Here is a 23,601-nt window from a genome sequence, read left to right on the forward strand (position 1 = left end):
CACAGCAGGCTCGTCTCACATTTAGGGAGTGAACCACAAAGACCCAGCATCATCCGGGGCCATCACATCACCGGTGGATGTCTCTAATGAGCCTGGGGAAGGAAGGGCGTGGCCAATTCACAGCTGCATGTGTCCCAGATAACATCGTGGAATTTTCTGACTGCCTTTACTCTTCCCCTACCCTCCACCAGGTAGCTTAAAACACAAGAGCCCAAATCAGGGAAAACAGAATGGATTTCCCATGTATTGAGCACCTACTAAGGGCCAGGTGCTTTTCCTGCATCATCCCTAAGTCTCAGGATAACCTTGCGAGAAGGACATGCTGTCTCCATTTTACAGATGAGGAGCCTGAGGCTCCGGAAGATGAGCCGTGATTGGAGCCCAGGAGTAAGATCCTGGCTGGGAGGCCCGTGGTTCGAGGAGCCAAGGCGGCTGCCAGGCAGCCCCCTTTTCCCTCCTGCACTGGCACCAGGACCGGTGGCGCTGGGTGGCCCAGCTTTATCTGCCGGGCACAGGATCCGTGACGTCTGGAAACCTGCCCTTGCTAAGTTATGGCCTCACTTAACCAAAGTTTGTAAAAGGGCACCCTGAGAGAAGAAACAGACTTATCTCACCAGAGCCCTGCTAAAATCCCAATAAGCCCGTTGCGAGCTAGAGATTGAAGTGCGATTTTGGCATCTCTCCTCTGGTGTGGAAAGAGCTTACACTGAGTTATATTTCAAAAAGGCACAACTGACACAGTATAATCTCTGGTCTTAACTCCCCCTGACCTTGAGAGAGCAGCAATAACGCGCAGGGGCTGTGGGGCTGTGGGGCTGGGAGGAAGGCCGGCTGCCAGGAGAATCTCATCAGGGGCCGATGCCATGTCGCCGCAGGGGAGTGGGGAGTGGGGGGGCTTCTCCTGCCGTCCCCTGGCCGCGACAAAGCTCCCAGCCACCAGGGGCAGCCGCATCCTCCTGGGGCCCCAGCGCCGCCCCTTCCCCAGCACCTCACTGATCCAAGCCTCCCTCACCCCCCGCCCCCCGCCCCGCCCCAGGACTCACCACCATCTCCTCTCATCTTTCTCCAGGTTGGCCCCCCCACCCACCCCTTTCTCTTTTCCAGTGACAGTAATGAAGCTGAAAATGTCGCCAGAAAAGGCATCGATCTGTTTATCTATCACTCGCTAATCAAAAGTTTCCTGCCTCCTGTTAAAATACCAATGATTTCCTTTGCGGAATCAAACAGGTCTGTTCTCGGAGACGGAGCGCGTCAGCGAAGACAGTTTAATTACCGCGTGTGACGCCTCTTCCCTGAATACCAATCTTTCCTGAGTTACATGATGAACACACATTAGGGGAAGAATTAAATCAAAAAGCAGGAACGGACTAATTGTGGGGCATCTCACGTGGAATCGGGCTTCCCGATTAGGCACCCTAGCCTTTCCCCGTCCCAAGCACCCAGCCCTAGGGAATTCTCCAGCACAGTGCAGGAGAGCCTGCTGTTTATACCTTGAGTCCCCTGGACACAAATAAACACAAGGCTTAAGACTGGGGGGCTCGAGGGCCAAAGGCTGGTGCTATGTCCCAGTTCTGGCCACTTCATTTCTAGGAGCCTCAGTTTTCCTGCATGGAAAATGGGAATAGTAAGTAACCACATCAAAGGCTGCTGTGAAGATTAAACCAAACCCAACAAGCCAAGCCTTGATCCTAGGAGCGGTCAATTAATGAGAGTGCTTATTAGCAGTTAATGATACCATTAATTAGAACATTACATGTAACAGTAAGCAGATGTTTTTATTAGATTAATATCATATTTAGATAAAATATACGACTGCAATTTTCTATTAAGGAGGAACATGTTTCATGTTTTTGCTCAGCTCCATGTTTTTCTCTACCTCCTACTTTTCTATTGTCATATGTTACTTTCACAATTAAAAGATGATTAAAAAATATATGACTACACAATTAGACGTTTTTATCATGTTAGAATGTTATTATAAAATAAAATAAGGAGTCGGTCTCCTTTATCTCCTTTATCCTTTATGAGTTATTACAGGCACAGGGAATGGCTCATAGGGGTGCACCTAAACGCTGCTCCTTCCCCGAATGTCTTCTGATGAGAAGAAGAAACACGATCACTCACACGATCTCAAACCTCCCCCACGCCTCTCCCTGTCACCTGGGAGGGCCTCACCGGGCCTTTCGCCCTGACACGGTCCTGCAGCAGGGTGAGCATGTCCATGCCCCCGAAGGGCCCGCTCCCCGGGCCATGCCCAGAGTGCTGGCCAGGTCCCCCCTCTCTCCTGCCCCTAAATTCCTTTCGACAAGAACAAAGGACCACAGCGTGACACCATTTATGGAAAAGAATACGCCCAAAAATAGCTTTCAGATTTTATATGCTCAAAGAAAAATGGTGACATTATTTATAAAAAATAAACAAAAATAACTCCCTTCTTCTGTCTGGAAAATGCTAAGTCCCACGGCCCTCACGTCCCTCCCCCAGCATCCCCACATCTCCATTTCTCTCTCGGACACGCACACACACACACGGCTCTCTTCCTGCACTGATAATCTCCCACCTTCTCATGTGGATGGAAACTGGGTTTCCCCTGCTGTTTGTGACACCCCCACTGAGGCCATGCTGGACTCCCCAGTCAGGGGACCAGCTGCAAGTTATGTCCCCAAATCGCTGACTCTAACCTTTCCTTGTCAGTGACCTCAGGAAGCATCCAAGTGTTTGGAAATGAAGCCTGGCGAGCCCCGGTTTGGGGACGGGGGCAGGTCCAGCCCTGGTCTGTGGAGGGGGGGGGCTTTCTGTGCTGGTTCCACCAAGAGGCTCATCCCTGGGGTAGCTTTCCATCCTTCTATCCTGTCCAGTGTCATGAGCGATGCCAGGAGGAGAAAAAGGAGGGGGGGTTCTGGCTCTCCCAGCTCTCCCTGGGCACTTGCTGCCAGCACCCTGAGACACAGAGGGCCTCTCCTGGGGATGTTCTTCCCAACAGAATGCAGCTAGTGGGAAACTGAGGCTCAACTGGCTTATCCCCTCCCCCCACTGAGCCTCGGACAGAAACTGGATGCACCCTCCCTGTAGGCCTTTGCCCCAAGAGATCCCAAAACCCCCACGTACAAGAATAAGGAGGAAGACCGTTTTCTGGGGACTCTACTAGAAGAGACTACACTGTGCCACACAATTCAACAAATACGCCCCGGGTGGCTGGCCCACATCGGTGCATACAGACGTGACTCTGTACACACAGGCAGCAGTGACCAAGGCAGGCGTCCACCCCCAGGGAGCACACAGCCCCGCCGGGAGCAATGCAGCAGGCAATCATGGGAAGTCCCGCAGCGGGGCAGGCCAGGGGTGTCTGCACAGAGAGGGTGGTTTTTGAGGAATCAGGTGAGGCTCGGGGGGGGGGGGGGGGGGGGGAGGCGGGGCTTGCCAGGGGAAAGGGTGTGCAAGGGCCAAGGGTAGGCAGGGCGCGTGGCCCAGGGCCTGGGGGGCCATGTGGAAGAGCTACTCCCGAGGTCAATAGGGGAGCCCTCCGGCAACTTGGAACACAGCAGTGGTGTGATCCTAGCCACACTTCACTCTGGCCACACGTGGTGTTTAAGAAATGCCCCCAGGAGGATGATGGTTCAGTCCTGCGAGTGGGAGTGGCTCGGATTCCCTGCCCCTGACCAGCACTGCAACCAGGGTGTTGCTGGAGGCTGTGTTCAGGCTTGCATTGGGCCTCCACCTCTGGCCTCCATCCCTGCCTCCCTCTCTGCGCCCCCTTCCCCTCCGCGTGTCCTCCCTCCCTCCCTCTGCCCCATTTTCTCTCCTCTCCTCCCCACTCTCAACACTCTCCATTTCTGCCCCTCCTCCTTTCTCAGCCTCCCTGGATCTCCCACCCACCCTCTGAGCAACCCAGCCCCCACCACCACCCCCCCCCCCGCCCCGGCCACCAACACAGAGAGCGGGATGTCATTTATTTTTGTGAGTTTTTTTCACTGTTGGCACACACACAATTCCCACCCAGCTCATAATGTAAATATGACCTTTCTGATATTCATTATCAATTAAAGGAACAAATCCCTTTCTCTGAGCTGCACAAGAGACCTTTCCAGCCGAAGAGCACAAAAGGGCCTCTCTGGCGGGCTGCCGGCTCATCCATCTCCCATGGCTGGGCGCTGCGGGGGTGCGGGGGGAGGGGGGGTGCGGGGGGCGCCGGGGAGGGGAGGGAGGTGGGGCAGGAAGGACAGACAAACAGAAACAAACCTGGACAGGAAGCCCCCCCCAAGCCATTGCTGCAAATGTCTAGGGCCCCACAACAGTCCCAGAGACCCCAAGGCAACGGGGCTCCCCCAGCTGAGCTGTGGCCACGGGGGCTCCAGTTTCTCAGGAGTCCCTTCCCTTCCCTGGCTGTTGGCCTAAGGAGCCACCTTCAGCCAAAGATGGATCTCAGGCCACGGGAGGAGCAGCTTTGGGGGCCTAAACCCTGGCACCTTGCAAAATAAAGAGTTTTCACATTATATATATGTATAAAACAGAAGGTCATCTTGCAGAGGTATACTTCTCCCACTAGGCCCGCATTGCCAGAGCTCCCCCCTCCTTCCTTTCCTTACCATCCCTCCTCTTCCTCATCTTCTTCCCCCTCCTGTCACTCTGTTCTGGAAACAGCCTCACAGCGCCCTCACAACCCTGTTTCCCACGGGAGCCCCACGAAAGCCTCAAAAGGAGCCCAGAGGCGGTGCAGAGGTGAGGGACAGGCCCTTGTCCCTCCCGTGCCCCACAGAGGACTCCTGCCCCCTGCTCTGGGGCCAGGGGCTGGGCTCACCTGCAGGTCTGCAGGGGGGAGTGCGTCCCCCACGCAGCCACAAAAGAGCTGAGCAAGGGGCAGGACGGCCTGTCTAGGATGGTTTCGGGAAGGTGGCCTCAGAGAAACAGCCGTTCTGCCTGCCCCAGCCCTTTCCCGTGGCCGCACCCCCACCACCCCGTCCCAGATTCCCCCAGAGCCCCGGGCCCACACACCGCCCAGGAAGAAAACCCCAACCCACCCGAGACCCCCCGGCCCCATGTTGCTGTCGCAGCCCGGGCTTAATTGCTGCTTAGAGAGAGGCAGCCATCCCCGACATGCCCGTGTGGCTGGCTGGGCTAACCACACCCGTCTGGGGCGCCGGGGGACCATGCTGTGTGCATTAGAGGCTCCCGGTTGTGCAAACGGCATTGGGCACGGTGGTTGCCCAAGTCTGGTTCCCATTCCTAGAGCAACGTGCCCACCAGCAGCCCGAATCAGACGGGGAGACGGAGAGCAGTCTGCTGGGGGTTGAAGGCACATTTGGAAAGCCGCGGTGACACAGATGGGCGGGAGGGGGAGGGAGAGGGCGAGAGAAAATGCAACACCCCGAAAAGGCTAGGCAGTTTGGCCTCAGTGTCGGAAACGTTGTGACCTGAAGCCCACTTTGTCTCCCATATTCGCTCCTGACCAATGGATTCTCCAAGTTCAGTCCAACGGAGAAGAAGCAACAGCTCCTGCCCTTGAGCCAGAATTTCTTCCTGTACCCTCGGAGGCCACAGGGTGCTCATCCCACATCCCTTTCCAGGTGATAGGAAAGCCAGGCCCACCCAGGTCTGCACTAGCTGCCCTCTAGAAAGACCCAAGGCTCCCTTCAGGTGCCCACCTCCAGGCCCCCCCGGCCCCCGCAAGGCCAGCTTGCCTGATTCCAGGCCTCAGCATCCTCTGCCCGACTTCCCACCAGGGGCGAGGTGCACTCTGCTGACACCACAAGGCAGTCAGGGGTACTGCAGAGGGAAAGCCCGGAACTGGGCTAGGAGGAGGGCTCAAGACTGCACACAGCACCTGAAGGACACGGACACACACACACACACACACACACACACACACACACACACACACATGCATACACCTGCATGCACACATGCGCACCCACACGTGCACACAGATACACACCTGTGTGCATATGTGCACACACGCGTACACTCATGCACACACATACACACCCTCGTGCATATGTGCACACGCGCGTACACACTCATGCACACACATACACACCCTCGTGCATATGTGCACGCGCGCATACACACTCATGCACACACATACACACCCTCATGCATGTGTGTACACACAGGCATGCACATGTGCACACGCACACACACACATCCAAGAGCAATAGCGTGTGACCAACACACTTGCCAAAATAGCATGGATCCCTCTGGCCACACCCCCCTCCCGACAGCATTTGTTTACTTAAAATGTGACCCAATTTGGGGAGCTGGCAATAGGAAAGGGATTCCAGAAAGCTTCTCCTACATCATCCTGCCTCAGGGCATGATTGTTCTTCTCTAACTAAGGTATCTACCTGCTCGCCCTCCCTTTACAACTCCTGGGTCTCCTGCCATAGGGGTATGTCGCAGACTTAGAAAATCAAGAACTGGAGCATCCAATGTACGTACCCACTATCACGAAGTTAACCTATGGGCATGCCATTTTCCAGATTATATTCCTTGCACCATCACTTACAGCAGCAAAATAACTGGAAACAACCTTATCGTCCATCACCAGGGTCTGGCTGAGTACAAGGTCATGTATCCAAGACTTGACAACCCAGCATGGACTAGGGCAATAGGGATGAGGAGACTCAGCCCTTACCCCCCACAGAGCTCATAGGCCACTGCTGACACCTTCATGTGGTCCCTGGTGGTTCCCCTCACCCAGGGGCACAGCTACATCCATGGGAGGGGGGGCGGGGTAAGTGGCAGCCAAGTAGGAGCAACTGTGGGAAGGTCTCCCGGGCGAAGAAGAATACAGTATCAGCATCAGCATGTACGAATTATTCCACCAGCTTCCTCTCCGCCTTGCCGGAATGAAACATTCCTTAAGCTAAAAGTTCAGCTACCATTACATGCTTCCCTGCTGAAGGGAACATTATAGCCCAGACAGGGGCCAGAGAAGGAGTCACTTTGGCAATTACAGTTGCTATCTATTGTATATATATCATTAACCTCGGGCCAATTTTTAAGCCCCAAACGTCATGGCTTAAATACACAAGTAACATGTATTATCTCGCACAGTTTCTCTAGGTCAGGGATCTGAGAGCAGGGATTGAGAGTGGACTGGTTCAGGGGGTTCCTCATCTGGTTGCAGTCAGGATGTCAGCCGGGAATTGTGGTCATCAGAAGGCTTGACTGGGCTTGGAAGATCCATTTCCGAGGTGGCGCATGGATGCAGCTGTGGACAGGAGGCCCCAGTTCCTTCCCCATCGAGCTGCTTGAGCTTCCTCACAAGATGGCAGCCACCGTCTCCACAGCAGGTGACCCCAGTGAAAGTAAGGTGAAAGCCACAATGTCTTGTATGCTCTGACCTTGGAAGTGGCATGCCATCGTTTGCACAGTATCCTATTGGTGATGCAAGTCATTTCTATTCCGTATGCAAGGGAAGTACTCAAGGGCATGAATACCAAGGGGCAGGGATTGCTGGGGGCCATCTTGGAGGTTGGCTAGCACGGTAATTAATATTCATATACGACGACCCTGAGCCCCACCCCACCACTGGCCTCTGGTGCCCTCATCTGCCCCACGAAGATTCCCACTTGCTACCATCTCTCAAATTCCTTTTGGAAAAAAAGAGATTGTAAATTGATTCGTTCATTTATTGAAACAGTGCCAGTACTATCGTTCTGTATTGAAGGTCCTGATACCCCCTCCTATCTCATGTCTACCACTTCCCTTTCACCACCCTATGTTTCTGCTAACTTCTAGGACCTAAAGATTCCTAAATGTGGATGGTCACACCCACTCCCTGCAGGCTGTATGTTTGTTAAAAATAGCTGTGTGACCTTGGACAGGTTTCTTAACCTCTCTGGGCTTCTCTTTCCTCATCTGTAAAATGAGGTTACTAAAAGTATCTTCCTCTCTGAGGATAAAATGAAATAACACATGTTAAGTACTTAGAACAGGACCCGACATGGAGCAAGTGCTCTTAATATTCTCATTATTGTTACCCTGTTAACACTGTATCTTCCTCCAGGAATCCCCTCTCCAACTCCCCCTTATCAGCCTCCCACTGCTCCTTTCCATAAAGCGCCCCCCCCCCAGATCTCTTCACCACCCCAGCCAGAAATGAGTCCCCACTCCCCTGCATCTCTGGAGCCCATTCCTATCTTCTTCAGCCTGGTGACATTCAGCCTTGTGACAGACTGGTGGTACCAAGGTCTTCACTGCCCCCCAATCCTGCCCCACTCTCCACCCCCACCCACAGCTAAAATGTGAGCTCCCTGAGACTCTCCCAAGCCTCTAGCACACAGCGGGGTAAGTGTGATCTATCCCCGCTGGATGATCGGTGAGTGGGTGCTGAAGAAGTCATTGGAGAATAGAATGAGCAGAGACGAGTGGGGCGCGCCTGAATGGGAGGGAAGGACACTGAAGGCCAGTCATGGGCTCAAGAGGCAAAGACTCCACTTTGCACCCGAAGGCAGATTCCAAAGTGTTAACCAGCACCAGCTCTGTCATCTGTCCCTTCACCTCTTTGCTAGATGACTCACATACCACACACCTGTCTCTCTTTGTGGCCTTGGTCTCTTCTCTCCCCTGTAGAACCCCTGAGGAGAAGTAAGTGACCACACCAGATGTAGAGACCGGAGTGACCCAGGGATCAAAGGTTCCCCGACAGAGCTCTCCGAGATAAGTTGCCGCATCAGCTTGGGGATCAACTTTCCCCAAGAAAGCAAAGGGTCTCTCCCAAGACCAGTTTATGAAGCACAGTTTCAGAGGTGGGCAAGTTCAGATCATAGCCGCTCTGCTTTGCTTGGTGCCCTCAACTGTCAGAGAGCCGCAAAAGATCTCTCCTTTTGCATTCTTCCCTCCAGTTGAGCTGACCCTGCAGAGCATGCTCACTGCCTCCTGGAAGCTCCCAAACAAGGGGCCGCGCGGTGCGGTGGTTAGATAAGCCTAGGTTCCCTTCACAGCTCTGTCCCTTGCCAGCTACGCCGACCGTGAATTCCCTCACCTTTTTGAGTCTATGTGAAGGGGGAAGAGTAAGGACATTGCACGCCCCACCCGCCCCGCCCACCCTCGGCCGCGACAAGGGTAAACATCTGGCCGCATCTGCCTCCCTGAAATGCTATAACAGCTATGACTTCATGGCTGGAGGGAAAATTCCCATGGACGGACTGGGATTTTCTTCATAGAATCTCTCCCTGCCAAGATCCCAAGACCTGTTTACAGAAGGTGCTACACAAGACAGAGTCCTCTTTTTTTTTTTTTTTTTTTTTGAGAGAGAGAGCAAGCTTGGCGGGGCGGGGCAGGGGTGGGTGAGGGAGAGGGAGAAGCCGATTCCCCGCTGATGCGGGGCTCGATCATGACCTGAGCCGAAGGCAGACGCTTAACCGACTGAGCCACCCAGGCACCCCAGAGTCCTCCTTTTTTTGAGGATAGCGTGAAACAACTTTCTTCATCTGGTTCACCTGAAAGCATTGCCTTCCAGCCACATTCAGCTCCAGCCGGGAGTGACCTTCCCTCCCGCAGCCTCCATGGAGCATCTTCAGGTGTGCCAAAGTGCTTGGGACTCAGATGTTTCTAGTTATTGTCAACAGTGGGATCAACATTTTCAGCAGAGGAGGGACCCCCTAGGACATACGTCAGACAGAGGAGGACCTGCTCCAGTTGAGGTGGGAATTTGAGGGGTCACCATCGGAGAGGGTGGTGATGGGGTGAGGGGAGAAATGTGTAGCTAGAAGTGGTTTTGTTTCCACTTCTTTTTTAAAGTAATCTCCACACCCAACATGGGGCTCGAACTCACAACTTCGAGATCAAGAGTCCCACGCTCCACCGACTGAGTCAGCCAGGCACCCGTTTCCACTTCTTTAGCAGGTATTTCTTATGTACTGCAAAGGATATTGCTTTTCCATTTGTGGAATTCATACAGTTTCTTCTGAAATAACCTATTTAAATAAAAGAGTAATCCCTTGGATGGAAAGTACTAAGTAAATAATTATACAGTACTCAAAAGTGTCGAGATGGCCATCAAGACAGGGATATTTGCAGAGAGGGATCTAACAAGCCAGGTAGGATCACAAACAGCATCTTTACTCCTACACATTTGTTTCCATCAAGTAATTGGCGCCAGTGACTATGTGGAGCGGTTCAGGCTGTGCTAGGGCTATGCTGTGGCTGTGGGCTGCCAACTCAGCACCCCCGTGATGTCCTTCCCAGGATTCCCATGCAGCTGGGACTACATTTCCCAGAACCCCTTTCCCCATGCCAGGGTTAGAACCTGTGAGAAGCACGGATGTGGGATCTGCGAGGAGGAAGAGAGGTCATCTTTCTCTGGAGGCAGTTTGCATCCAAGAGCCTCAGATGATGTGAGGTTTATAGCAGCTTTCCAGAGAACTTCCAGAATGACTCACTTTGGCACTGCAGCCCGAAGAGGTGAGGAGGAGCTTCCTAGATTTTCTTAAGAATTGCAGGACCTTCCCAGCAAACTCTTGAATAATCACTCATGTACATGCTAAAATGATGTTATAGGAGCTCTGGAAATCAGTCAGAGATCTACAGCAACCAAGCAAATGCCCAACCAAGGAAAAGTCACATTCCATTGGTGGGAACTAGTCTTTTTACTGGCCCTCACTTTGCCCCCTCCCTGGCATGGCATAGAACAGTTTGGGGAAGAAGGAGCCCAATTCCCAGTTCTCTTCCTGAAATCAGAGAGAGCAGGGTGGACCTAATTTGCAATGTTCTAACCTGTGTGGGGGCTGCCTGAGGGATTGGCCTCTGTAGATCTGACCTGGAACTCAGGCAGGAAGCAGTGGGTGTGACTCAGGAATATCCAAGGGGACTACACACCTGCAGACTCCTGAGGCAAGAGATTACTGATTGGGGAGCATAATAAAGCAGGGAAGGCCCAAGAAGAAACAGGGGTTAGGCTCAGGAAAATGAAGACATTTAAAAGCAGTCACATACATGGAGCAATACACAGGCCCAGGGAAGACATATGTCCAGAAAAGACCTGGGAAGACCTCAAACTTTCATGCAAGGCTGATCCCAAGGTTCAGACCTTGCCCTGCTAATTGGTGAAGGTCTTGCGCACCAGTCTGCAAAGACTGGGAGAGGGCTGATTTTTTTAATAACCAATTTTAAACAACAAATCACGAAGAAATAGGAAAACACGGCCCACGTAAAGGAACAAAATAAATCTCCAGACACAGTCCCTGAAAACACAGGCATCAGACTTTCTAGGCAAAATCTTTAAAAGAACTGTCTTAAACATCCTTTTGGAGTTCATAAGCATGGTGATTGGGTGTGCACACCACTGCATGATGTCTGTCTCCCTCGAACCTTATGACCTTGGCACATTACCCATCTGACATGAAAAATAAAAACTATCTTAAATAGGCTCTAACCACTAAAAGAAAACACAAAGAACTAAAAGAAATCAGGAAAACAACATGTGAACAAAATTAGCACATGAACAAAGAGATTGAAATTATTTTAAAAGAACCAAACGGAAACTCAAAGGTTGAAAAATACAATAACTGACTTGGAAAATTCACAAGAGTGGTTCAGAGCAGATTTGAACAAGCGGAGGAAACAATCAGCAAACTTGAAGAGGAGTCATTTGAAATTATGAGTCTGAGGAGCAAAAAGAATGAAGAAAACAAGAGTCAAAGGGACTTCTGAGGGGCCATTAAACAGGCTAACGTACACATCGAGGCAGTCCCAGAAGACGGTAAGAAAGAAGCAGAGAGATTTGAAGAAATAATGGCCCAACAGTTCCAAATTTTAGAAAATACATGGATCTACCTATCCAAGAATCTCAACAAACTTCAAGTTTATTCAAGGAAAAACATGCATGCCCATTTATCCAAAAATCTGACTTTGAGGAATTTTTCCATAAGGAAATATGGTCATCTTGAACCTAGGTGGACAGTTAGCTGCAAGTATTTGTCACAGCCATTTTGTAATTGTGAATAGTTGGACCAACCTATATATTCAACAATAGAAGTTTGGGGAAATAAAGTCTATCTGTAAGATGGGGCATTGTGCAGCCATTACAAAATGTTGACAACGTCCAGAGTTGAACATAAAGAGAAAAGAAGGGCTTATAAGATGCCATGTGCAATCTTATTTTTGTAATGCAAGTGTGTATGTCTCTATGTGAAACAGAATTTGGAAAGATATCCATGAAAGAATGAAGAGTAGGTTTTGTCTGAATGCATGAGATTAAGGATGTGCTTTTGTTTTCTTTTTGCTTCTATTACCAAAAAAAAAAAAAAAAACAAAACTATGAGAATAGCTAATACCAAAAAGACAAGAAATAACAAGCATTGGCAGAAATGTGGAGGAAAAGGAGCCCTCGTACACCATTGGTGGGAATGTAAATTGGTGCAGCCACAGTGGAAAACAGTATGGAGATTCCTCCAAAAATTAAAAATAGAACAACCGTATGATTCAGTAATTCCACTGCTGGATATTTACCCAAAGGAAAACACGAATTCAAAAAGATATGTGCATCCCTATGTTATTGCAGCATTATTTACAATAGCCAAGATATGGAAGCAACCAAAGTGTCCATGAGTAGGTGAATGGATAAAGAAGATGTGGTACATATATACCATGGAATATTACTCAGCCATCACAAAGAATGAGATCCTGCCATTTGCAACAACATGGATGGACCTAGAGGGTATTATGCTAAGTGAAAAAAGTCAGACAGAGAAGACAAATACCACATGATTTCCCTTATATGTGGAATCTAAAAACCAAAACAAATGAACAAACAAACAGAAAAACCCAAATAGACTTTTCAATACAGAGAACAAACTGGTGGTTTCCAGAGGGGAGGTGGAGGGAGGTAGGCGAAACAAGGGCATTCAGGGATACCAACTTCCAATTACAAAATAAATAAGTCAGGGATGCCTGGGTGGCTCAGTCGGTTAAGCAATCTGCCTTCAGCTCAGGTCATGATCCTGGGGTCCTGGGACTGAGTCCCGCATCGGGCTCCTTGCTCAGCGGGGAGCCTGCTTCTCCCTCTCCTGCTCTCCCTGCTTGTGCTCTCTGTCTGACAAATAAATAAATAAAATCTTTAAAAAATAAATAAGTCATGGAGTTGAAAAGTACAACATAGGGAATCTAGCCAATAATACTATAATAATGTCATAGGGTGACAGACGGTGACTACACTTATCATGGGGAGCAGTTAAAAAAACATATTGGATTTATAATAAGAGATAAAACGGCCTGTTTTAAAATTTGTCACATACCTAGGAAGTGTCAGAAGTGGGATTCAAACTTCTGTTGCTTCCCAGTATACCATGCCTTCTGTCCCAGCACCGAATGCCCTGCTGTTGAGTTTTCCTTCACTTGGAATGGCCTCTTTCCCAGGGGAGGCCCCCACCACCACGACACCTCATTGAGGCCTCCCTTCATAATTTCACGTACTCTAACAGGCCTAGGGAGGATTTGTTGGCTGAGAAAACCTGAAGTTTCATCATAGAGTGGGCTTCCTATTCTCAATTAGCTGCTAAGACAAAACTTAGCTTTTTTTGCTTCTGGACGCTAAACCTCAACCACCATTTCACCCGCAAGACAGCCACTCACTCAGTGAGCCACACTGCTCTGTGCCCTCTTCAGTCCTTCTTCGCTAACCAGAAGTGCAAGAGCCCAGGATCAGGATGATCAAACAGTTAAAGTTAGATGTTCTCATTTCTGAGTTTTGTCAGCGTGTCTTCGCAAATTTCCTCTTTAATTTGCATAATTTCCGCCAGCATCGCCTTCCCTCCCCCAGGGGCTTTGGATATCAAACATAAACAGGAAATACGAGTCAGCCCCCTCACCTTTGCCAAAGCCTAAATGAAATCAAATAAAAAAAAGTAATAAAATAAAATGAATGATGGTCATTACCTTGCCACGGCCATTTCAGAGTAACAAGGTCTGACAAGTATTAATTCACCATGCAGCCATATACATGCCCAGATTATATGATGTTAATACTCACTTCCCAGGACTGGGGACTGAGATGTTTTCATCCCAAAGAATCTTTAGAATTCAAGTATATGAACTTGGAGCTGTGCAGTGTCTGCAAGAATAAAATTCCACCGGGAAAGGGATTCAGACAGAAGTCAACTGATGGATGGCTCCACTCGGAATCTGCACCTTTATTTTTATTTTTATTTTTTTTATTTTTTTTAAAGATTTTATTTATTTATTCATGAGAGACAGAGAGAGACAGAGGCAGAGGGAGAAGCAGGCTCCCCGCGGAGCAGGGAGCCCGATGCGGGACTCGATCCCAGGATCCTGGGATCATGACCTGAGCCGAAGGCAGACGCTTAACCGACTGAGCCACCCAGGCGTCCCAGAATCTGCACCTTTTAAAAATAAAATCAATCTCATCCCAAATCCAGGAATACTTTGCCACCAAGAGTATCGAGTAGAACCACTGGAAATTCATGCACCATAAAAGATGCTAAAGCCCCGAAATCATTAACTCAGGGGATAGCAAAGAAGTCTGTTTTATGGGTGGGGACAGATGTTGTTCTGGTACATGCTTGCAAGTTTCAAGAGAGCCCCAATGCCTAGAGCAGTGATGCCCTTGGTTAGAAAACTCAGCTTGGGTTCAACAGGCCAACGAAGGTGATCCTCCCTGGGCCTGGGGTTTCCTAGGAAAGAGCTCATCTTATACTAGTAAGGCAGGAACCACAGAGGTGCACAGTCGAGCTCCCAAAAAGAAGGAAGAATCAAGAAATGAAGGAAGCCCCAGCTTTCCAGGCAGAGGCTGAAGAATATAACCAACTCTCTAGGACTAGTCAGGGGCTACAAAGTAGAAGGAACCAGAATCAAAGTCCTAAGAGTGTAATGTCCACTAACAAGAACGACTTTTTTATTCCTAGCAAACTAAGCCCACACACTAAAACTTCTAAAAAGGAAAATGTAGAAGTCAAAGCCATACCAAAGGAAAGCAAGAAAAAGAAAAAGAAGAAAACGGGAGGAAAAAACAGACTGAGGGTTCTAGAGGGGAGGGGGGTGGGAGGATGGCTTAGCCTGGTGATGGGTATTGGGGAGGGCACGTTCTGCATGGAGCACTGGGTGTTATGCACAAACAATGAATCATGGAACACTATATCTAAAACTAATGATGGAATGTATGGGGATTAACATAACAATAAAAAAATTAAAAAAAAAAAGAAAACGGGAGGAAAAATGTCATCAGACACCTGGGGTTTCAGGTTTTGGGCTACCAGCCTTTCCTTTCCAGAGGTTATTAAAATGTCTGAGATACATATATATTATACTATAATATATAATATTATATATGTAATATATATATGATATATAAAATAATATATAATAATATATATTATATGATGTATAATATATCATATAATATATATTCATATTCCAAAATATGAAAAGAACACCATAAAATTAAAATTAATTGAGGTTTAATTAAAATGTCTGCAAAACTTAATATCATATCAACTTCATTAATGGCAAAGTTTAGTATTCATAAAAATTCCATTATATTGGAAAGCAGTTTGAAGGGTAGCTATTTCTCCCTTTGCAGGAATTCCTAGGTGCACATGATTGCCAAGAAACCTCAACCATCATAAATGAAATGCGGTACTCAGAGCCAAATCATTCCAAGGGCAAAATGATGTTTAGAGATCTTCGCCACAGTCATAGTGAACAGCAGAGGTGGGTGCATTGTAATAGGTGTGGTGTGAGGCGGGGCGGGGCCTCGGAAGGTAAGGGTGCCTCCCTCCATGTCAAAGCAGCCCCTGCACGGGGGCCACCGCTGAGCCAGTGAGCCAGCAGCCAGGGGAATGGTGCTCAGCGCCATCCCCCCAGTCCCCGGTCCGGGTCCCGTGGCCCAAGCCCTACCAGGGCCTCCCTGGCTAAGCTCCCACCTCTCTCCTAAGCTTCTATCCTAACAACAGCCCCAGGGCCAGACCCCTAATTGTCAGCTTCTTCTAAGTGCTAGGAAAAAAAACAAAAACAAAACAATCCTCTCCAGTCCTCCTCCCCTCCCCAACACAAGCCCAGGGGGTCAGGCAGGTTCAAAAGGTGAAATAAATGAATCTTTACACATTATAAGGACCCAAGCCACATTCTCTGTGGCATTCGTGCTTGAAATGGCAGCGAGTAAAAGCAGGTGTGCCGGGCGCCCTGTCAACTAATGACACTGATGAGCTGGCCATGCCCGGTTCTGCTTCATTTCAAACAGACTGCTGGAAGAAAAAAAAAAAAAAAAAGAGGGGAAAGCCAGAGCAGAAATAATTGTGGGAGCTTCCAGTGAGAGCTCAGAGAGCCTGCAGGCAGAGACCAACGTGCCTGATTTCATCCTCTTCCTTTTATTTCTAGAACCTTAAACGTTCTGCTATTATAAAAGTCATCATGTCAGCCTTCTCCCCAGCCTCTCCGCTGCCCATTTTCAAATTGTATCAATTGGTAAGGCTTTTGGGGCTGAAGGATTTTCATCTTGATTTATGGTGTCTGTGCTTTAGAGATGAAGCGAGTCCCACTGACCTGATTCTAGCACGGAGCTGCGCCGTCCTGGGCACGTGTTTCTCATCGGATCCTCCCCGAAAGCCCGGAGAAACTGGGGAAGGCTTGGTGTGTCTCTTCTTTCCTTCCTTCCTTCCTTCCCTTTCCTTCCTTTCCTTCCTTCCTTCTTTCCTTCTCTTTCTCTTTCTTCCTTCCTTCCTTTTTTTTTTTAAATACTATTATTACTAAAGCAAATGGCAGGTGAACCACACTATCATCAGTCTCCAGCTCAAGTGGGTGAAGGGGAGTCTTTGATCCTTAGCAGTGATTTGGGGCTGGGACAGCAGGCTTTCGGTTCTTGAGGAGGAGGCTGATGACCACTGGCTTTAGAACGGGACCTGAGAAGTGAGGCAGAGCAGGGACCTCGCAGAGGGGCTCTTTTAAACTACTACTTTCTAAGCAAAGAAGCGACAGGGTTGGAGAACAAGGGTTGTGCTGGCCTTTTTAACCAGAGGATGGCATAAAGAGTAAATAAATAAATAAATACACGCCTAAATGCCCACTTCTGCAAGTGCCCGGGCCTGCGGAGAGCGCTCCCACTCTGCTTTCTAAGTTGGCCGAGGTGGGAGCCCCAGAGAGTGGGTTATTAAAATGTTCAGCTGAATCGTGGGAGGGCTGCTGAACAAAAAGCAACTTCCACAGTCCTCTTCACAAGCGCACTGTCCACCGGGGACTATGGAATAAATGACCTGCTGGCTTTGTCATGGAAAAAGATGCGCCCCGGTCCCACCTGTCACCACCCCCCCACCACCCCCACCCCCCGGAGGCAGCCGGCAGGAAACCCGACGGGAGACAGGAGGCTGAGAAGGGGTCCCATGGGCACAGAGGTAGAGATGGAGCCCCCCTCGGGCTCTCCCCCAGGCTCTGCGGAGAGGCTTTGGAGCTGGGGTAGGCTCGGGGCAGCGCCGGGAAGGCCCGAGGAAGACCCTGGTAGGAATCCCGGGGTCACGTTCAGGGGCGGGATGGCGCAGACGTAGCCGAACGCACGGATAAATTAATCAGACACCTGCACTGAATTTATCACCGGGGCTCTAGGGACGAACATGGCAAAGACATATGAAGCCCCATCTCTGAATTTCCCCAGGAACGATGATGGAGGTTCCCCATAGTCTTTTTACCTAATTCTCTCCAATTAATCTAAGTGTGCAGTTTACGGGCCTGTTGACTTCCAGCTTTGCTTTTCAGGGTCTCACGCACACAAAAAAATCACACCTTCCTGAGCCTGGAGCCCCTTGCAAAGGCGCCAACAAGAGAGGTAGCTCTCCACGGCCCAGGTAAAACTGGCAAGAAATAAATCCGTGTTGAGAGAGAGAAAGAGAGGCAGAGAGAGAGAGAGAGAGAGAGAGAGGGAAAATGCTAATTGTACCAGGGACGCTGACAGACTTGACAGAAAGTGTCTTCATTGAGAAATTGTGATCTGAAGTTCTCCCTTGTTCCTTCAGAAACAGGAGGAGAGAGGCATGGGGGAACCTGACAGGAAGTGAGGATTCGAGACTTCAAATACAAACATTATGAAAAACAAGCAACATCTGCAAACAGTAAGTACTTATTTATATTTTATGGAGTGTGTGCTTGGGATTCTGACAGGTTTTTAAACAGAGACCATATTAGGCCCATTCAGAGTGGAGAATGTCCCTTTTAAAAATGCATTACCCCCGCTGCTCAGGCAGGTCGGGCCCGGCTCGGCTGGCCTCAGGTGAGCCCTGACCCCCCCGACCTGGTCTAACCAAACACACATGCGGGTTGGCAATGGGACCGTTTACTGCTGGGCTCTCAAGGTCAGCGAAGGCGGGTGCTGGAGGGTTAGTATTCAGCAGGCTTCTCCCTCAGCTGGCAGAGCCGCTTTGAACTTTTCCCTTTTGAACAAATAGGACGGGAAACTGCAAAGGAACAAGTGCTGGGAATCATAGAAAGGAGGGCGCCGCAAATAAATAAATAAGCCGCAAATAAATAAATAAATGGCCAGCCGCGTCCCCGGCGAATGAAAGGCACCACTCCTGGATTTCCAGTGTCTCCATGCATTTGGGGCAGATGAGAAACTTTAAAATAAAAACAATAGAATAAACCGGCGCTCTTTTTCTTCCCCCACTCCGAAGGATGAACCCTTTATTTTTGACAACAAATAAGACTCAGTTGGCAGGTATGCTGTGCTGAGGACCATGAAATATTTAGTAAGGCGGTAAGGACTCCCCGGACAGCTTAAGAAAACCACGATTATATTCAGAGAGAAAGCCATGAACAAACAGAGGGGGGGAATACAAAGAAAGATAAAGGAAGGCCTTTCATCAGGACTTCCTGTCCAATAATGCAGCCAGGCTTGATCCATATGTTTTGAGAAAAATCAAAGTGTCACAACTATCCAAAATGTCAATAGCTCCGGTAAGGAATATTGTCTAACATTTTCTATTACACCGTTCAAGAATTTGCCTCCCAGCACAATTTGGAAGAAAACACTCTTTTATTTCGAAAACACTCAAAGAAAAGAAAGGGGGGGGGGGTAGAAGGAAGCCGGACAAGGCGCATTTCACTGCCGCGTGTAATACAATAATGCTCTGGGCTCCCAAACCAGCCTGAAAGCCGATCCTCTGATGAAAGTGAGTCCTCCTCCACACCTCTCCTGTGTTCTGTCCTTTCTTTGCACACACTCTTGCAAAGGCACTTCCTGGACAGTTGGATGTCACCGAGCCCTCTCCCTGAAAACAGGAAACCAGAGAAGGTGGGCTTTCAGCAGCCTTCACATTTGGATAATCCTGCATAATGATTTCAGGGTTGTGTCTGGAAAGCTCCACCAGCTCCTCTCCAAGCTAGGCACCTGGCCCTGCTGGGTGACCCGCGTCAGGGAGGGGAGAGAGGAAAAAAACCAAAAAAACCAAAAAACAACAACAACAAAAACCAGACCCCGCTGTGTAAACAAACAACTTATTGCCGCCTCTGCGAAATGTAAACAAAATGCACACGCCTGGCCCTGGGGAGCAGCCTGGCGGTGTCTAGTTTGACAGAACTGGGGGCAGGGTGCCTCCCAGAGTTGCCTCCTCAACATCCTGGACCTTCTAGAAGGAAAAAATCATGCACGAGGGGCCGCTGTTGGTGCCTCGTGGAATCTTAACTAGAATGAAACAGGCCTCCGACAATCAATATTACTGACAAATTCATCTCCGCGTAGAAACTGTTGTGAGCTTCGAGGCTGTCCCGATGCCCTACATAATTCTCTCAATGAAGTTGAGGCCTCGGTGCCCGTTTGTTGGTAGTTTTCCCGGTCAGCTACCTGGGGGTAGCGTTCCGGTTGGCTGGAGGGCCTCGGTCTCATCAGAGAAAATCACACTGTCCTTGCTCCTTTCATTCCCTTTCTGCTAGGCCTTTGTCTCTGCTTCCGAACAAACTCTTGCCAAGTGTTGAGAAGACGCCCTTCACCCATCTTGAGGGAGGGAGAAGGCAAGAGGGGGGCAAGGCGGTGGTTGTCCACATGTCTGCCCAAACTCAGAATTTACCAGAAACAGTTTGTAAGCATGAGGCGAGCCAGGCACTTCATGTCAGGGGTTCCAAATTCTCCTTTTTTCTTTTTTTTCTTAAGGAATGGAGAGGGCACACAATATCTCTGGGACCCCAAGATTTCTAAATGTGTGTGGTGGTGGTAGTGGTGGTGGTGTGTGTGGGGGGGGTTCATATCCAGAGCTAAAATTCACCCAGTCTGCATCGGTGTTAAATATTGGGATATTTGGTACCGGTTGTTAAACAGCCATTCCCCACTAGTGCCTCTGGTACTGACTGCCCTGGCTTTTGCCCAGAACCTCCTCACTTCCCTTAATTTGGCAGCTAAAGGGTTAACGTCTGGCACAGCAGAAGGACCACCAGGACATCCCTGCCGGTGCCCACTGGCGAGGGCCATTGCCCAGCGTTGCGTGGTATTTTGCTATAACCCTGCCTCAGTTCCACCACGTTCATTGCCAAGCCTGAGGTGACGCGGCCTTGCCCTTGGTCGAGTGCTTACAGAACGTCTTCGGGAGAGCAAGGCTTTCCTGAGCGCTCCCCTCCTTGGGACCCAGTTGCCGACTGACCTCAGTCTCCCACCTGAGACGTGGAGGGACGCTTTGGGACACTCAGGGACAGCCGAGCCAACAGGCGAAACTCAAACGCCTCTCGCCCGACTCACGCACGGTAAACAACGGCAGAAATCAACAGTCACCAGGGTATAATTGTCATTAGTATGTGAATTTTAAAAGCTCAGTCAAAAATATCAATACCTCCCACTTAATTTATTACTATATAAAGATGGATGGTCGTGGAGCGTAGCATTGATTTTTTAGAGCCCTTAAAAAAAAAAAAAGGCGGGGAAGAAAATCGTCAAAGACAACACAAAATGCTGTGTCTCAAAATTAATCATCGTGCCTTTTTAAAACACACACACACACACACACACACACACACATACACACACTTACAAAAACACTGTACCAACAGCCCGTGCGGGTCCATCTTCCTTGATTGGCTTTTCTGAAAATGAAGAAATGGACGAGGCCATTTCTGTAAAGAGCCCTCTCGGAATGGATTAGAGGCAAAGACAGGTTAGCATTTTTACTGTATCGACAACCGACCGTTAGGCGAGCGCACTCCAGCTCCGCCACCGAGAGGAAATCGAACAGAACAGTCCCCCGGCCGGGCTGCGCAGGACAGCCTATCCGCTCCGGGGCCCTGCCTGGCCCACGGGGCTGTCACTGCTCATGCTCTCTCCCCGCCTGCCGTAATTACACCATCACCTCCCTCTTCACCGAAGTGTTCCTAGGAACAGTCGTGACCGCTAAATAAATAAGTAAATTCATCATCAGGTTTAAAACCGGGCCGGAGAGCCTATATTAACCCTGGGGACTGTGTTTGTGTCTGCGGTGACGCAGAGATCAGAGTGTAATTGTCCCCTGTGCCGGGAAAGGGTGGGTCACTTCTTTGCTTCTGACATTTTGAGATGCTTGCGTGTATAGAGGGAGAAGAGCGGTGGAGAGAAAAGACCGGGAGGGAAGAGAAAAAAAGGGGGGGCAGGGAGAGAAAACAATAAAGATGTCGAGGCGGGGTCATTTTGAAAGTGTATCGCACGCCACTCATTTTGTTTTGTCTTTCAGGCACCGTGGCTCTGGATCTTGGAACAAAATTCCCCTGATTACAGCATCTAAACCTTTCTCGTAGCCCGGAGAGGGGTTGTGTCTCTAAATCTCCCGCGAACTACAGATTATTATCTTGGGCTTTATTATCGCATCTGGGAAAACTTATTTTTTTTATAGAGTTGTTCCACTAATAATCAGGCTACGAGCCAAGAGTGGTACCTCCCGTCCCTCCAACTCAAAATGTGCACCTTTTTCGAGAAGCATTTCGTCAAGAGCACCCCAGCCCCCGATACGGGCTGTTTATCAGGGTCGGTGCTACCAGGCTGATATTTCTAATTTATCGGGATGCCACAAAGGTATCCAGCAGGAATACGGTTCTCCTCCTCCTCACTTTGCTTATGAAGTGGAACTGCGGTTTGAAAGGAACATCAAGTTGCTAGCTGTCTTCTTGCTGTAATTGGATTTAATTCATTATCTTTCATTTCAATAAAATCACAGGAAAACACAGGGATGGAAATGTGTAGGCTAATTGCTTATGGAAATTCCGGTGCCGTCCTTGGTATAAATTTACCTCTTGCATGAGGAAGACGCAGTTGTGTCATTATCGTGGAATTTTACAACAATATGTAATTATAGGGAGAAGCAGGTGTAATTAGCAAGTCTTTCCACAAAGCAGGTAGCATTCTTGGTTAAATATTTACAGCTGCGCCGACAGCCAGTCATAATGAGAGTTTTCTCAGCCACATGTTACAGAGCATCCAACAAATATTATGAAAAGTGGTCATTATCAGGCGGCAGGTACTGCTCTGCCTTCTTGCTTGCCAGAAATGCTTCTGGATGGCTCGCTGGACGGGAATCCGGGCTCCGTCGGCTGTGCGGTTTCACGGTGATGAAGACAAGCAACTAAGCTCTCTTCCCTCATTGCTGCAGAGAAGAGCAATTAAAGCTGCATATTTAGAGATGACATCAGCCAGGAGTCCTGCGCAGAGAGAGAGTGCCTTGCTCTCCTCTTCTTTCTTTCCTCGTTCCCTTTTCTGTCCAGAGCAAACCCACGGCGAGCTGCAAAGGTGCAAGAGTCCGCAGACTTGCACGCACCAAACCGCTGGCCAAGGCTCGGCCTGACCTGCAGCTGTGGCACAAAATAAAATCAACGGAACCCACCCTACGCAAACACCCTTGGTGGCTCTTTATTACCAAATGATATGAACTTTGACCCAACCCAAACAAAATTTAATATTGTCCCCCCAAATATTTAAAAAATTCATTCTGGGGCTCGAGAGGAGTCAGGGAGTCTGCGAGCCGTAATTTGACATCTGAATTATTCCGAGGGTAATACGGAAAGCTATTCACAGGCTTATTTGGAGATGTGTCAATCAAGATATCACTTGTGCAAGGAAGAGGGACCCGGGCTTAGGACTGCAGATAGCTTTCAGGGAGCCACAAAATAAAAGGAAGCCAAGCTCTGATGACTATGTTACGTCTTCATTCTTGACGATGACATGGTTTTGTTTTTTTTGTTTTTTTTTCTTAGTAGAGAGTACAAATGGAGGAGAGCGGTGTCCCCGGGACGTGCCTTTTTCCACACCTGTAAAAACATTTTAACGTTTATTAAAATTGATAACCATAAACAACAAACATGGTGTCGAAACTCGCCTCTGTTAATTTCAACGCGCTGATTAAGATTTTAAGCAACGCTTCTAAATTAGACTGTCAGGCCGCTGTCTTCCATGCAGGGTTGAGGTTCTGATCTCGCGCAGGCTTGTTTGAGCAAGCAGCCTTTCTGAGTTGATTGTGAGCCGGGCTAGCAATGTTCAATGTTCTTTCATTCATTTTCCATGAGATGGGGGTGATTCAATTAGCCCTGATTGTCCATGAGATGTGGCCCAAAATAAAACGGCTGGGCTCTGATATCCTCCTCCCGAGGTATTTCCCAGCTGACAAGTAACAATGTTAATTACCCATTGTTATGATCTGAAAGACACCAGAATTT

At 49.1% G+C, this 23,601-nt stretch overlaps 1 long non-coding RNA gene and 1 other non-coding gene across 2 annotated transcripts; both read left to right on the forward strand.

The window, feature by feature from the left end:
• The first annotated feature begins 10,255 nt into the window (after window positions 1-10,255).
• LOC118528994 (uncharacterized) lies at window positions 10,256-23,191 on the forward strand. Its single transcript, XR_004913904.2, has 4 exons — window positions 10,256-10,407; window positions 15,539-15,669; window positions 17,961-18,056; window positions 21,630-23,191. It is a non-coding gene; the product is annotated as an uncharacterized LOC118528994 (long non-coding RNA).
• LOC118529001 (small nucleolar RNA U13) lies at window positions 11,244-11,344 on the forward strand. Its single transcript, XR_004913909.1, has one exon. It is a non-coding gene; the product is annotated as a small nucleolar RNA U13 (small nucleolar RNA).
• Window positions 23,192-23,601: the final 410 nt, after the last annotated feature.

The sequence above is a fragment of the Halichoerus grypus genome, chromosome 15 (assembly GCF_964656455.1).
Source record: "Halichoerus grypus chromosome 15, mHalGry1.hap1.1, whole genome shotgun sequence".
Classification (NCBI taxonomy): domain Eukaryota; kingdom Metazoa; phylum Chordata; class Mammalia; order Carnivora; family Phocidae; genus Halichoerus; species Halichoerus grypus.